We start from the raw sequence: 15497 nt of genomic DNA, 5'->3' as shown, positions 1-15497 counted from the left end.
TAATGTGCTGCAGTGTTCTGAAATGAACCACTTCTCAATAGAAGGGCAGCATCATGCGGAGAAGGTAGCAATTCAGGGGGCTAAAAAGCCCTTGGTTCCAACTGATTGCACCTACTTGACAAGGTGCGGGCCTGTACTACTGTAACTGAGTCACAGGAAAAAAAAAAAAGAAGGTAAGAAGATCTCTTTTGTGTTATCCTATCTAGAGATAGACTCAAGCTAAGCAATTCAGATGAGAATTTGGTTCAGAATTCAAACTTAACAAAACTGCAGGGCTGTTTTGGATTTGGTGTTATTGTTAAGGCCCATCCACAAGGACAAGTTTGTAATAATACATCATTTTCCAAGCTTTCTAAAATGTTGACATAACTGGAACACTGAGTTGCGTCTGTTTTAATGATTTACAAAAACCCTAACGTTCAACTTCACTAATGGCATCCAAACTTTGTCATTTAATGTTCACTGAAGAATGACTTATGCTTTGATGTCTAATGGCTTTTTAAGAAGCTGAACTCCAGCTGGAATTTTGCAACTGTTGCATTTGAAGTCATAACACGCCTGAAGAATTCCAGCAGGAGTAAACCTATTTTTGAGTTGTTTTATGTATATTTTTTGGTTTGACGAATCCAAATTCTAATTCTCATTAGTGGTATATATCTATATTTAATACACGATACCACCTTTATAATGCTATCCTTAAAATCAGACAATTTTCAGTGTTACCCAAGTGTTTTATTTGAATCGCATAAAGGTAATTTATATTGGGAGAGATGGGTATCTGGGAGCAACGGAACTCTATATAACATACCACAGAGAGAATTAGTATTTTTATCTTAAACTTCACAGCCTAATTAACTAGAAATATTGGAATTTTTTTAGCTTATACATTCTTTCCTATTTATTTTCAGAATTGGTAGATTTTTTTCATCCTTCTTTTACTTTTAAGTTATCTATGTTTCTTTGCAAAAGTAATAAAACCTTCTTTTCTTCCAAACCTGGTTTGAATACTCAGAGCTGTCACATTAACCCGGTATTAGTATTAGATTTTAATAAAAGACAGCATAGGAAGAAGAAAGATGCTTTCTGAAAGTAGACGATAGGAGATATAATTTAGTTTTTTTGATTTTTAATATTTTTGTTTTTTCAATATACTGTAAATGATATTTGACTTTGCCACATAACTGTTACTGAAAACACATAAATACAACAATTATGCTGAAATAATACTAAGCTTATATCACAAAATGACAAAAGTGAAGAAATTACAGCAAGAATGAGTTCACTCCAAACTTGTGAGTACCAGGGAGCAGTAAGGAGGGGAAGGGTACTAAGAAATATGGAATTTAAAGTTAAAGTCTTACATTTTTTTCCAATTTGTGTTCCAGTGTCAAGGTTCCTCCCCCACTCTGAACTCTAGGGTACAGATGTGGGGACCTGCATGAAAAACCTCCTAAGCTTATCTTTACCAGCTTAGGTCAAAAACTTCCCCAAGGTACAAAATATTCCCCCCGTTGTCCTTGGACTGGCCGCTACCACCACCAAACTAATACTGGTTACTGGGGAAGAGCTGTTTGGACGCGTCTTTCCCCCCAAAATACTTCCCAAAACCTTGCACCCCACTTCCTGGACAAGGTTTGGTAAAAAGCCTCACCAATTTGCCTAGGTGACTACAGACCCAGACCCTTGGATCTTAAGAACAATGAACAATCCTCCCAACACTTTCACCCCCCCTTTCCTGGGAAATGTTGGATAAAAAGCCTCACCAATTTGCATAGGTGACCACAGACCCAAACCCTTGGATCTGAGAACAATGAAAAAGCATTCAATTTTTTACAAGAAGACTTTTAATAAAAAATAGAAGTAAATAGAAATAAAGAAATCCCCCCTGTAAAATCAGGATGGTAGATATCTTACAGGGTAATTAGATTCAAAAACATAGAGAACCCCTCTAGGCAAAACCTTAAGTTACAAAAAAGATACACAGACAGAAATAGTTATTCTATTCAGCACAATTCTTTTCCCAGCCATTTAAAGAAATCATAATCTAACACATACCTAGCTAGATTACTTACTAAAAGTTCTAAGACTCCATTCCTGGTCTACCCCTGGCAAAGACCAGCATACAGACAGACACAGACCCTTTGTTTCTCTCCCTCCTCCCAGCTTTTGAAAGTATCTTGTCTCCTCATTGGTCATTTTGATCAGGTGCCAGCGAGGTTACCTTTAGGTTCTTAACCCTTTACAGGTGAGAGGCCAGGAGGGATTTCAAAGGGGTTTACCCTTCCCTTTATATTTATGACATCCAGTATGATGTTTTGAAACATAATTGCAGATTTATTTTCTTTGCAGTTTTACTTTTTTAAAATTAACATTCACAGATGTTCTGTGAAAATTTTATAATTTGCTTAAGTTATATATAATGCTATGTGTAATCTACAACAACTCAGTGTGGTGATCTGTTCCCTTCTAATGGTGACTGGGACACTCAGAGAGGTTGATAAGCTGGCTAGAGCCTTGGCTAGCAGAGATGGGTCCTTTAACTCAGGCAGTAGAGGCTCATGCTTTAAAATCCAAAGGTACCAGGTTGGATCCCTCCTCCTAGAGGCAATGATAGGAAAAAACAGAGTTTGGATGATACTGTGGTACCTACATGGGCAAATTACATCTGCTTTGCTTCCTGTCTCAAGCAGATAGAGGCAACCCTTGCATTGGCTGTTAGGGCTTCCTTGAAGCAATTACTAATTACTAGGGCTGTCAAGCAATTAAAAAAATTAATCATGCTGTTAATAATAGAATACCATTTATTTAAATATTTTTGGATGTTTGCTACATTTTCAAATATATTGATTTCAATTACAACACAGAATACAAAGTGTACAGAGCTCACTTTATATTTTTGATTACAAATATATGCATTGTAAAAAAATAAAAGAAATTGTATTTTTCAATTCACCTAATACAAGTACTGTAGTACAATCTCTTTATCATGAAAGTTGAACTTACAAATGTAGAATTATGTACAGAAAAAAGCCTGCACTCAAAAACAAAACAATGCAAAACTTTAGAGCCTACAAGTCCACTCAGCCCTACTTCTTCTTCAGCCAATTGCTTAGACAAACAGGTTTGTTTCCATTTGCAGGAGATAATGCTGTCCACTTCTTGTTTACAGTGTCATCTGAAAGTGAGAACAGTTGTTTGCATGGCACTATTGTAGCTGGTGTCGCAAGATATTTACGTGCCAGATGTGCTAAAGATTCATATGTCCCTTCATGTTTCAGCCACCATTCCAGAGGAGATGCATCCATGCTGATGATGGGTTCTGCTTGATAACAATTAAAAGCAGTGCGGACCGATGCATGTTGATTTTCATCATCTGAGTCAGATGCCACTAGCAGAAGGTTGATTTTCTTTTTTTGGTGGTTCAGGATCTGCGGTATCCGCATCGCAGTGTTGCTCTTTTAAGACTTCTGGAAGCATGCTCCACACCTGGTCCCTCTCAGATTTTACAAGGCACTTCAGATTCTTAAACCTTGGATTGAGTGCTGTAGCTATCTTTAGAAATCTTACATTAGTACCACTTTTGCATTTTATCAAATCTGCAGTGAAAGTGTTCTTAAAATGAACAATATGCCAGCTCATCATCCAAGACCGCTATAACATGAAATATATGGCAGAATGCGGGTAAAACTGAGCAGGAAACATACAGTTCTCCCCCCAAGGAGTTCAGTCACAAATTTAATTAATGCATTATTTTTTTTAACAAGCGTTACTAACATGGAAGCATGTCCCCTGGAATGGTGGCTAAAGCATGAAGGGGCATACAAATATTTAGCGTGTCTGGCACATAAATACCTTGCAATTCCAGCTACAAAAATGCCATGCAAATGCCAGTTCTTGCTTTCAGGTGCCATTGTAAATAAGAAGCGGGCAGCATTATCTCCTGTAAATGTAAACAAACTTGTTTGTCTTAGCAATTGGCTGAACAAGAAGTAGGACTTATAGGCTCTAAAGTTTTACATTGTTTTGTTTTTGTGTGCAGTTAAATAACAAAAAAAAATCTACATTTGTAAATTGTACTTTCATGATAAATGCATTACAGTACCTGTATGCGATGAATTGAAAAATACTATTTCTTTTATCACGTTTACTGTGCAAATATTGGTAATAAAATTAATATAAAGTGAGCAGTGTACACTTTGTATTCTGCATTGTAATTGAAATCAATATATTTGAAAATATAGGAAAACATCCAAATATTTAAATTTCAATTGGTATTCTATTGTGTAACAGTGTGATTAAAACTGCAATTAATCCTAATTAATTTTTTGAGTTAATCACGAGTTAACTGCGATTAATCGACAGCTCTACTAATTACTTATATTGCAAGACCTAAATAAGCCAATCACGCCGTTTTAAAGAACTAGAGTGGGTAATTTTATGGAAATAAGGAGGAGCTAAAATAAAATAAATGTAAACCAAGTTAGCATGGGGGCCTTATTTCCAGGCTGCATTCGATACCACTTTACTTCTGGGTTCAGGTTTCCAACCCAATTCACGTTCCAACCCTGTCCACCCAACAAGTCTTTTGAACTCCAGCACAGAATGTTCCAGACCTTCAAGGTACAGTAACCAAGTCAAAACAATTTTTAAAACTCTGTACACCACACCTTATCAGATGTGCTTAGCACCCACAACTCCCATTGACATCAATGATATCTGGAGGGCCTCAGCATCTCTGAAAATAAGTCTGAGAACTTGGTAGCTATTATCAGTATATTAGCCCTTCCTTTTTCTGCCAGGGTTGTTTCCAGTGGTGTATTATCGCCTAGGCCAAGAAGGCCTAGGCCTAAGGTGGCAAATTTGCAGGGGTGGCAAATTTATAATAGCCATAGGCGCTGACTTTACCCGGCACTGGTGGGTGCTCATGCCCTCCCCCCCGGTCCCAACTCCGCCCCCAAAATCCGCGGCCCTGCCTCCTCCTGCGGGCGCTCCACGTTTCCCCTCCTTCCTCATCCCTCCCAGGCTTGCCGCACGAAAGTGCTGGGAGGGAGGAGAAGCAGAGCGGCAGTGCGCTCAGGGGAGGAGGTGGAGCAGAGGTGAGCTGGGGGCGCGGGGAGGGCCGCAGCAAGTAACCCGGGCTGGGGGGCAGAGGAACCGCTCCCCGCCCCAGCTCACCTCCGCTCCACTGCTGCCTCCTCCCCCGAGTGCACCGCTGCTCCGCTTCTACCCCCTCCCTCCCAGGCTTGCAGCAGGAAACAGCTACCGGTGGGTTCAAACGAATTTGTACAAAGACTAAAATAAGTTCATAAGGGGCCAGGGGTGGCAAAATCATTAATCCGCCACTGGTTGTTTCCTTTATGTTTTCCAAGGAGATGATGATCTGATCTTAACTTTCATAAGGGAGAGTTTATGTACCCCTAAGTGTCATGAAGGAACATTGTGAGAAAGCTGTGACTTGAACAGCCATGTTTATGGCTCACCTATTACTGCAGTATCTAGGTGCTAACAAAACAAGTTTGTCTGAAAATCCATGGTCTCTACCTCTCCTTCATTCAGCACCATAAATATTTTTTCTATAGAGAAATGATTCCTGGGCCATGCAGGAGTCTTATGTAGTTGCAGGAAGGCCAGTGGGAAAGAATGGGGGTTTGATTTCACTCTAACAGTGACAAGAGCTAATTTCATCCTGATCTCTGGTGTGGGAGTATTCTATAAATTGATACTAGTTTAATGTCATTCAGTTAAGCATTTCTCCTAAAGTCTCTTTCTTGTTACAGGTTCCTTTTCATTTTCTTAACATGCATCATACCATTTTACCTTGTTTTTGCTCCCTAGGAGACCTAATTGTTGCTATTGCCAGTAAATTCTTCTGCAAGTATAGATTGTGTGGTAGTACAGAGTAACAGCATTTATTCCAATGTTAAAGTTGCAGCTGAGTTTCCATTATAAACTGCTTTGCTCCCTCTCTTAAATCAGTCATATTGGTTAGGTGTGGAGTTAGGACACCATTTTTCTCCCAAACTTCAAGTAAATTGGATAAGGGGTTTTTGAATCATGACACCTTCAAAATAAAGGACTAGAGAGAAGCCTTTTTGATCTCTCTCTAGCAAAAGACGAGGAAGAAGAAAGATAAGTTAGCTTACTGGAAATGCCATGATGTTGTGCTCAGGACCAAAATTTATTTGATTATAATCTAATTTTGAGAGCTATGTGCTTTGGAATTTAATTTGGGATTTGGACGAGCTTACTTAGTATAGCCTGTCAAATGACCTGTGCTTGCTGCTTACTTGCTTTTTTTCTTTCTTAAAGTCTCTAACTCTTTCTATTTCAGAAAGAAATCTCAGAATATAATCCGATTGCTAAGGAACTTGTCTAAGGAAAGCAGAGGTTCCCAGGTGGGTACTCAGGGACACAGAAAAGAAGACAGTGGGAAAACACAAGTGCTTTTGTCTTTTCCAGCTGACAAAGTTCCTGTAGACAGTCCTGCTGCTCTGGGGCTCTCTCCCGATGATTGGGGTTTGTACACACGTTACATACCTGAGTTTTGCCAGAACATTCTTTGTTACCAGAGGTGGTACATGAAAAGAAAAGGGACACTACTTGATTTTTGGAGTCCAGATTGTTTTTAGTGCTGGCACTTCTGGGAAAACAAAACATTTTTTGTGACTTGTGGAAAATTTGATTTAGAAGTTACTGAGAGACCATAAATTGTGACTGTAAAAATGATATTGTGGAGTTTGATGTTTTAGAGTGAAACTGCCCTTTAAAATGATTTGGTGATTTTTAGTTTATTTACTTCTTTCAAAAATGAAATGCCGGGGTGGGCGGGAGTGGGGAATCCCTTAGTATCATTAATAGTTTGGACACACCTTGTTGCCTTTTGTATGGAGCTTTTGATTGGCACTTACACTTTTCTTTTTGTGGAGTGTCATCATTGTCTTGTTCTTTCTTTAAAAAAAAGATTCTTGTGAAAAGCTAAGTCTTCTTGCAGGAAAACAAGTGTCAAATATTTCAATGCATCTTTCATTCATATTATAGATGTATTTGTTTTCAGTCGAATTTAATTGCTTAGTCCTTTGCTTGCTCTTTCCCCATCGCATGTTATATGACTTTTTATTGCAGTCTTTCAGAAAAGCAGAATAAAAGAAGAAAGGTTTGTAGGTGTAATTTATCTTCCACCCCTGTGGTTAATGCCTTCTGTTAGGGTGTAAGTACTGCATGGTATCTCATGCTTGAAGTCATGAAGTGTGTTTCAAATATTTTATTATTCAGGAAAACAATATTTGAATTCATTTACATTGAAGGAAACATTAATATTTTTAACAGGTTGTACTAGTGTCAGGACAGCAAGACAGTCTCTGCTGGCTAGTTTTGTTCTGTTCTGTATCTGAACATCTGCCAAATCTATGCTCTTTCAACTGTACCCAGAACCATACTATTGGAATGTCTGTCTCTGAATGAGCTATAGTGCTCTGGGGGAGTGTTAATGAAAAAACATTCTTTAACTCTTTTGCCTTCCCAAAAGTCAGTGCACATGGGTTTTGTAAGTTTAAGTTTTAAGTGTAAGTTGTAATTTAAAAGACATTATGGTTCAAACATGCCCTTTAAAAGAAAAGGAGTACATGTGGCACCTTAGAAACTAACAAATTTATTTGAGCATGAGCTTTTGTGAGCTACAGCTCACTTCATCGGATGCATTCAGTGGGAAATACAGTGGGGAGATTTATATACATAGAGAACATGAAACAATGGGTGTTACCATACACACTGTAACGAGAGTGATCACTTCAGGTGAGCTATTACCAGCAGGAGAGCGGGGGAAAAAACCCTTTTGTAGTGATAATCAAGGTGGGCCATTTCCAGCAGTTCACAAGAACAGTGGGGTGTGTGTGTGTGTGGGGGGGAAATAAACAAAGGACAATAGTTTTACTTTGTGTAATGACCCATCCACTCCCAGTCTATATTCAAGCCTAAGTTAATTGTATCCAGTTTGTAAATTACTTCCAATTCAGCAGTCTCTCGTTGGAGTCTGTTTTTGAAGTTTTTTTGTTGAAGAATTGCAACTTTTAGGTCTGAAATCGAGTGACCAGAGAGATTGAAGTGTTCTCCAACTGGTTTTTGAATGTTATAGTTCTTGACATCTGATTTGTGTCCATTTATTCTTTTACACAGAGACTGTCCAGTTTGACCAGTGTACATGGCAGAGGGGCATTGCTGGCACATGATGGCATATATCACATTGGTAGATGTGCAGGTGAATGAGCCTCTGATAGTGTGGCTGATGTGATTAGGCCCTATGGTGGTGCCCCCTAAATAGATATGTGGACACAGTTGGCAATGGGCTTTGTTGCAAGGATAGGTTCCTGGGTTAGCGGTTCTGTTGTGTGGTGTGTGGTTGCTGGTGAGTATTTGCTTCAGATTGGGGGGCTGTCTGTAAGCAAGGACTGGCCTGTCTCCCAAGATTTGTGAGAGTGATGGGTCGTCCTTCAGGATACGTTGTAGATCATTGATGATGCGTTGGAGAGGTTTCAGTTGGGGGCTGAAGGTGATGGCTAGTGGCGTTCTGTTATTTTCTTTGTTGGGCCTGTCCTGTAGTAGGTGACTTCTGGGTACTCTTCTGGCTCTGTCAGTCTGTTTCTTCACTTCAGCAGGTAGGTACTGTAGTTGTAAGAATTCTTGAAAGAGATCTTGTAGGCATTTGTCTCTGTCTGAGGGGTGGGAGCAAATGTGGTTGTATCGTAGAACTTGCCCATAGACAATGGATCGTGAGGTGTGGTCTGGATGAAAACTGGAGGCATGTAGGTAGGAATAGCGGTCAGTAGGTTTCCGGTATAGGGTGGTGTTTATGTGACCATCGCTTATTAGCACCGTAGTGTCTAGGAGGTGGATCTCTTGTGTGGACTGGTCCAGGCTGAGGTTGATGGTGGGATGGAAATTGTTGAAATCATGGTGGAATTCCTCAAGGGCTTCTTTTCCATGGGTCCAGATGATGAAGATGTCCTCAATGTAGTGCAAGTAGAGTAGGGGCATTAGGGGATGAGAGCTGAGGAAGCGTTGTTCTAAGTCAGCCATAAAAATGTTGGCATACTGTGGGGCCATGCAGGTACCCATAGCAGTGCCACTGATTTGAAGGTATACATTGCCCCCAGATGTGAAATAGTTATGGGTGAGGACAAAGTCACAAAGTTCAGCCACCAGGTTTGCCGTGACATTATCGGGGATACTGTTCCTGACTGCTTGTAGTCCATCTTTGTGTGGAATGTTGGTGTAGACGGCTTCTACATCCATAGTGGTCAGGATGGTGATTTCAGGAAGATCACCGATGGATTGTCGTTTTCTCAGGAAGTCAGTGGTGTCTCCAAGATAGCTGGGAGTGCTGGTAGCATAGGGCCTGAGTAGGGAGTCTACATAGCCAGACAATCGTGCTGTCAGGGTGCCAATGCCTGAGATGATGGGGAGTCCAGGATTTCCAGGTTTATGGATCTTGGGTAGCAGGTAGAATACCCCTGGTCAGGGTTCCAGGGGTGTATCTGTGCGGATTTGTTCTTGTGCTTTTTCAGGGAGTTTCTTGAGCAAATGGTGTAGTTTCTTTTGGTAACCCTCAGTGGGATCAGAGGGTAATGCCTTGTAGAAAGTGGTGTTGGATAGCTGCCTAGCAGCCTCTTGTTCATATTCTGACCTATTCATGATGACGACAGCACCTCCTTTGTCAGTCTTTTTGATTATGATGTCCGAGTTGTTTCTGAGGGTGTGGGTGGCATTGTGTTCTGCGCAGCTGAGGTTATGGGGCAAGTGATGCTGCTTTTCCACAATTTCAGCCCGTGCACGTCGGTGGAAGCACTTTATGTAGAAGTCCAGTCTGTTGTTTCAACCTTCAGGAGGAGTCCACCCAGAATCCTTCTTTTTTTGTAGTGTTGGTAGGAAGGTCTTAGTATGTTGTTCAGAGGTGTGTTGGAAATATTCCTTGAGTCGGAGATGTCGAAAATAAGATTCTAGGTCACCACAGAACTGTATCATGTTCATGGGGGTGGAGGGGCAGAAGGAGAGACCCCAAGATAGGACAGATTCTTCTGCTGGGCTAAGAGTATAGTTGGATAGATTAACAATATTGCTGGGTGGGTTAAGGGAACCACTGTTGTGGCCCCTTGTGGCATGTAGTAGTTTAGAAAGTTTAGTGTCCTTTTTCTTTTGTAGAGAAGCAAAGTGTGTGTTGTAAATGGCTTGTCTAGTTTTTGTAAAGTCCAGCCACGAGGAAGTTTGTGTGGAAGGTTGTTTTTTTTATGAGAGTATCCAGTTTTGAGCGCTCATTCTTAATCTTTCCCTGTTTGCTGTAGAGGATGTTGGTCAGGTGGTTCCGCTGTTCCTTTGAGAGCATGTGGCACAAGCTGTCAGCATAGTCTGTGTGATATGTAGATTGTAATGGATTTTTTACCTTCAGTCCTTTCGGTATGATGTCCATCTGTTTGCATTTGGAAAGGAAGATGATGTCTGTGTGTATCTGTACAAGTTTTTTCATGAAGTTGATAGATTTCCACTCCATACGGCTAAATTCAGTGCCTTGCATAATGACAGGTTTCAGAGTAGCAGCCGTGTTAGTCTGTATTCCTTTTCTTTTTGTGAATACCGACTAACATGGCTGCTACTCTGATTCCTTTTAAAGTAAGTTGTTTTGTTGGTTGTAAAACCACACGTTTTACAAGTCTTTCTTCTATCTCCTTTCCTTTGGTAGCTTTCCTTTGGAGCCTAGTGGCTCCACTTATACTCCATAGTTTACCTCCCTAGCAAATGTTTTTTCTCTTGAATATGTTTAAAACCCTCAATTCTGCAAACATCTTTTTAAAAAATTGGAACACATTTATTCGGTGCTAATATTTAGGTAAAATCCTGGCTCAGTTAAGTGCCCCTCTGTAAGCAAGGCAAATGAAAATAATAGAATAATAGAAATTTAGGTCTGGAAGGGATCTAGAGTATTCATCAAGTCCAGCCCCCTGCACTGAGGTAAGGCTAAGTAAATCTAGACCATTTCTGACATGTGTTTTTCTAACCTCTTCTTAAAAACCTCCAATGATGGGGATTCCACAACCTCCCTTGGAAGGCTATTCCAGCTTTAACTACCCTTTATATTTACAAGGTTTTTCCTAATATTTAACCAAAATCTCCCTACAGATTAAGCCCATTATGTCTTATCCTACCTTCCATGGACATGGGGAACAATTGATCATCCTCTTTATAACAGCTCTTAGTGTATTTTGAAGGCTATCATCAGGTCTCACCTCATTCTTCTCTCCAGGATAAACACACTTAGTTTTTTTTAACCTTTCCTTATCGGTCAGGTTTTCTAAATCTTCAGTCGTTTTCTTTGCTCACCTCTGGACTCTCTCCAGTTTATTCACATCTTTCCTAAAGTGTGGCATACAGAATTGGACAAGGTACTCCAGGTGAGGCCTCACCGTTGCTGAGTGCAACAGAAAAAATACCAATGTCTTACATATGAAACTACTCTTAATAAAAGCCCAGAATGTTATTAGCCTTTTTCACAACTGCCTCACACTGTTGACTTGTATTCAATTTGTGATCCCCTGTAGCTCCCACATTCTTTTCAGTAGTGCCACCAACTAGCCAGCTATTCCCCATTTTTTATCTGTGCATTTGATTTTTTCCTTCCCAAGTGTAGTACTTTGCACTTGTCTTTATTAAATGTCATCTTGTGGATTTCAGACTAATTCCCCAGTTCTTCAAGATCATGTTGAATTCTAATCCTGTCCTCCAAGAGATTGCAACACCTCCCCACTTGATGTAAAATACAGGAGCTCATGGAGGACCTCCCCGAGCATAAACGTCCTCAACTCAATGCCATTATCAACGAGGGTCAGTTAATAGCCCGCACAACGCTGCAAGCCTCAATGGATGTAGCGGACACAGCTGCCTGAACAGCTGTAGTTATAAGAAGAACATCATGGTTGCAGGCTTTGGGAATTCCAAACGAACTGCAACTAAAAGTGGAGGACCTCCCCTTTGATAGGGATAAACTATTCTCGTCTCAAACAGACGACGTCCTCCATACCATGAAGGCCTTCCGAATGGCGCTGCATATACTAGGCATACAACCACCCCCTGACAAATGCCCTCACTTTACACCATACCAGAGGTCACGAGACACCTTGTTTAACCGTCAACAACCAAGATACTTCACTCAGAACAGACGCAAACAACGGGCTCAGAGACGACGAGCTCTACAGAACCAGGCCTCGTCCACCCGTCCATCTACATCAAAGCCACAATTTTGAAGTCTTGGTCGAGGGTATGCATGACCTCCCCACACCTCTAGCACCAATAGATACCCCATCCCACAATTTTGGTCACCGCCTATGCCCATTTTACCATGCCTGGGCTGCGATAACCACAGATCAATGGGTTTTGGAGATCATACAATCTGGCTACACCATTCCTTTCAGCGCTGTCCCCTCTTCCCTGTCTCTCTTCAGGGACCCCTCTCATGAGCACCTTCTGCAACAGGAAGTAGAGCACCTCCTACTGCTGGGTGCTGTAGAACCAGTACCACATCAATACCGAGGGAGGGTTTTTATTCCAAATATTTCCTGACCGAGAAGAAAGGAGGGGGATGGAGACCAATCTTAGATCTCCGAAAACTGAACAGTTTCATACACAACCAGAGGTTCAAAATGGTCACTCTGGCCACAATAATCCCAGCACTAGATGAGGGGGACTGGTTTGGAGCCCTCGACATCCAAGAAGCATACTTCCATATTACAATACATCCTGCCTACAGACGGTTCCTGAGGTTCACAGGAGGACGCAACCACTACCAATACAGGGTCCTTCCCTTCAGACTGTCTACTGCTCCCCGCGTGGTCTCAAAAACACTTGCGGTAGTAGTAGCACATTTACGATGCAAAGGGGTCATAAACTTCCCCTCTTTGGACGATTGCCTTCTCAAGGGTACCAACCGACAAGAGACGGCAGGCATGCTGAAGACCACAATAGATCTATTTCACCAGCTAGGTCTACAGATAAATGAAAAGAAATCCACCCTGGAACCAACCCAGCAATTGGAGTTTATCGGAGCAGACCTAGACTCCATACAAGCTGGGGCAATATTGCCATACAGCAGATTCACTACGCTGATCAATCTTATTTCCATGGTGACTGTCAGCCCACAAACTTCAGTGAGGACATGCCTTCAGATTCTGGGACATATGGCAGCTACAACTTCCTTAGTAAAGTATGCCAGACTCCATATGCGCTATCTGCAGCACTGGTTGAGCACTGTCTGTGCACCCAGCAAACGCTCTCTCAGCAGACGTGTGACACTACCACCAAGGGTTATCCTCTTCCTACAATGGTGGACAAAGCCAGGGAATGTGTGCTCTGTGATTCCCTTTCAACAAGACCCCCCCATCAGTGACTATTACAACAAATGCCTCCTTGATAGGTTGAGGCGCTCACTTGTGTCACCACAATGTACAAGACAAGTGGTCTGCAACAGAAACCCGACTACATATCAATCTCCTGGAACTCCATGAGGTACACAATGCATGCTGACACTTCCTCCCACTCATACGAGAAATCTCAATCTCTGTTCTCACCAACAATGTGGTGTGCATGTTTTACATCAATCGCCAAGGAGGAGCCAGGTCTCGCTAGCTATGCGTAGAAATCATGAATTTATGGAACTTCTGCATCCGCAACAATATAAACATCACAGCATCATACCTATCAGGGTGCCAAAACACTCCAGCCGACAACCTCAGCAGGCACTTCTCACAGGAACATGAGTGGGAAACCCACAACAGTGTTCTCGACACAATATTCCAAAAATGGGGTCACCCAGTAATCGACCTTTTCGCCTCAGTGGCAAATCACAAATGTCCACTGTTTTGCTCCAGGGCAGGCCTGGCACTGGTATCGTTATGGGATGCCTTCCTCATCCCGTGGATTACGTCACTCATGTATGCCTTTCTGCCGATATCACTGATCCCATGGGTCATCTGCAAGATATGACTCAACAGAGCATACATAATTCTCGTTGTCCCCACGTGGCCCAGACAGACTTGGTTTCCATACCTCTCACGTCTAGCAGTCTGTGCCTTACAACTGCTGCCTTTCCGGACAGACCTCCTGTCCCAGAACAACGGCCTGACGCTCCATCCAGACCTAGCGAAACTCCATCTCAAAGCGTGTTTCCTCTCTGTTCCAACATGGGGAATCGAACTGTTTGGAGAAAGTAAAACAGGTATTACTAAATAGCCATCCCCTCACCACTAGAAATGGTGCCACAAGTAGAGAAGATTCTTACTGCCTCAAGTAGAGAAGATTTCCCTTTGGTGTCAGCAAAAACAGCTGGATGCGACCAAGGCGCCTCTCTCTATGATCCTAGACTACCTACTAGAACTGAAGGAAATGGGGTTAGTTCTAAGCTCTATTAAAGTATACCTCACTGCCATTACAGCCCTCCATGAACAGATCGAAGGGGCTTCAATATTCGTTCACCCAATTACATGGTGCTTTCTAGCAGGTATACAGAACATCTACCCAGAAGTATGCCAACCTGCACCACCATGGGATCTTAATCTTGTGCTCAACTGTCTCACAAGACCACCCTTTGAACCTCTAGCAACCTGCTCACTCCTTCATATGTCAATGAAGGTCGCATTCCTAGTGCAATCATGTCTGCCAGAAGTGTCAGTGAAATAGGAGCATTGATGGCTGAACCACCGTACACTATATTTATCAAAGACAAAATTATGTTATGTCCTCACCCAAAATTCTTGCCCAAATTGGCTACAAATTATATTAACCAAACCATACAATTACCTGCCTTCTATCCCAAGCCACATAACGACTCTCAAGAAGCAACGTTGCACATACTAGATGTCAGACGGGCTGTAGCCTTCAACTTGGACAGAACTAAACCATTCAGCAAGTCACCAAGACTGTTCATCTCTACAGCAGAGCGCTCCAAGGGCTCTACAATATCGACTCAGAGACTCTCCAAATGGGTCTCTACCTGTATTCAAACTTGCTACCACCTGCATCACAAAGAACTCCCCATGGGCATCAGATCCCACTCACCGGGAGCCATGGCAACATCGATTGCATTCTTGAACAATGTCCCCTGAATAGATATTTGTAGAGCTGCAACCTGGACATCAGAGCACACTTTTTCAAAATGTTACGCTATAACCCAATGCCTTGTCTCAGACTCTATCATTGGCCTTACAGTGCTCTCATCACACACTTATACATAACTCTGAACCCCTACCAACCGTGGTGGGTTACTGCTCTACAAGCACCTAGAGTGGAGAACCCCCAAGGACACCACTCGAAGAAGAAGAAGAAGTTGTTACTCACCCCGTGCAGTAACGATGGTTCTTCAAGATGTGTCCCCCTGTGGGTGCTCCACTACTTCGGAGTTCACACAGCTCTGCGGTAGACAAGGAACGGAGGGACGGTCGGGGGAGCATATGCTACAGGAG

At 42.0% G+C, this 15497-nt stretch overlaps 1 long non-coding RNA gene across 1 annotated transcript in view; it reads left to right on the top strand.

Moving 5' to 3' along the window:
• LOC144259452 (uncharacterized) overlaps positions 1 to 15497 on the top strand; it is a 202130-nt gene that overhangs the window by 71331 nt on the left and 115302 nt on the right. Inside the window, exon 2 of the long non-coding RNA XR_013344844.1 lies at positions 6332 to 6395. This is a non-coding gene — a long non-coding RNA (uncharacterized LOC144259452). The remainder of the gene's footprint in view (positions 1 to 6331; positions 6396 to 15497) is intronic.

The sequence above is a fragment of the Eretmochelys imbricata genome, chromosome 1 (assembly GCF_965152235.1).
Source record: "Eretmochelys imbricata isolate rEreImb1 chromosome 1, rEreImb1.hap1, whole genome shotgun sequence".
NCBI classification, from domain to species: domain Eukaryota; kingdom Metazoa; phylum Chordata; order Testudines; family Cheloniidae; genus Eretmochelys; species Eretmochelys imbricata.
The sequence above is the reverse complement of the archived record's forward strand: the minus strand, read 5'-3'. Positions and strand labels throughout refer to the sequence as shown.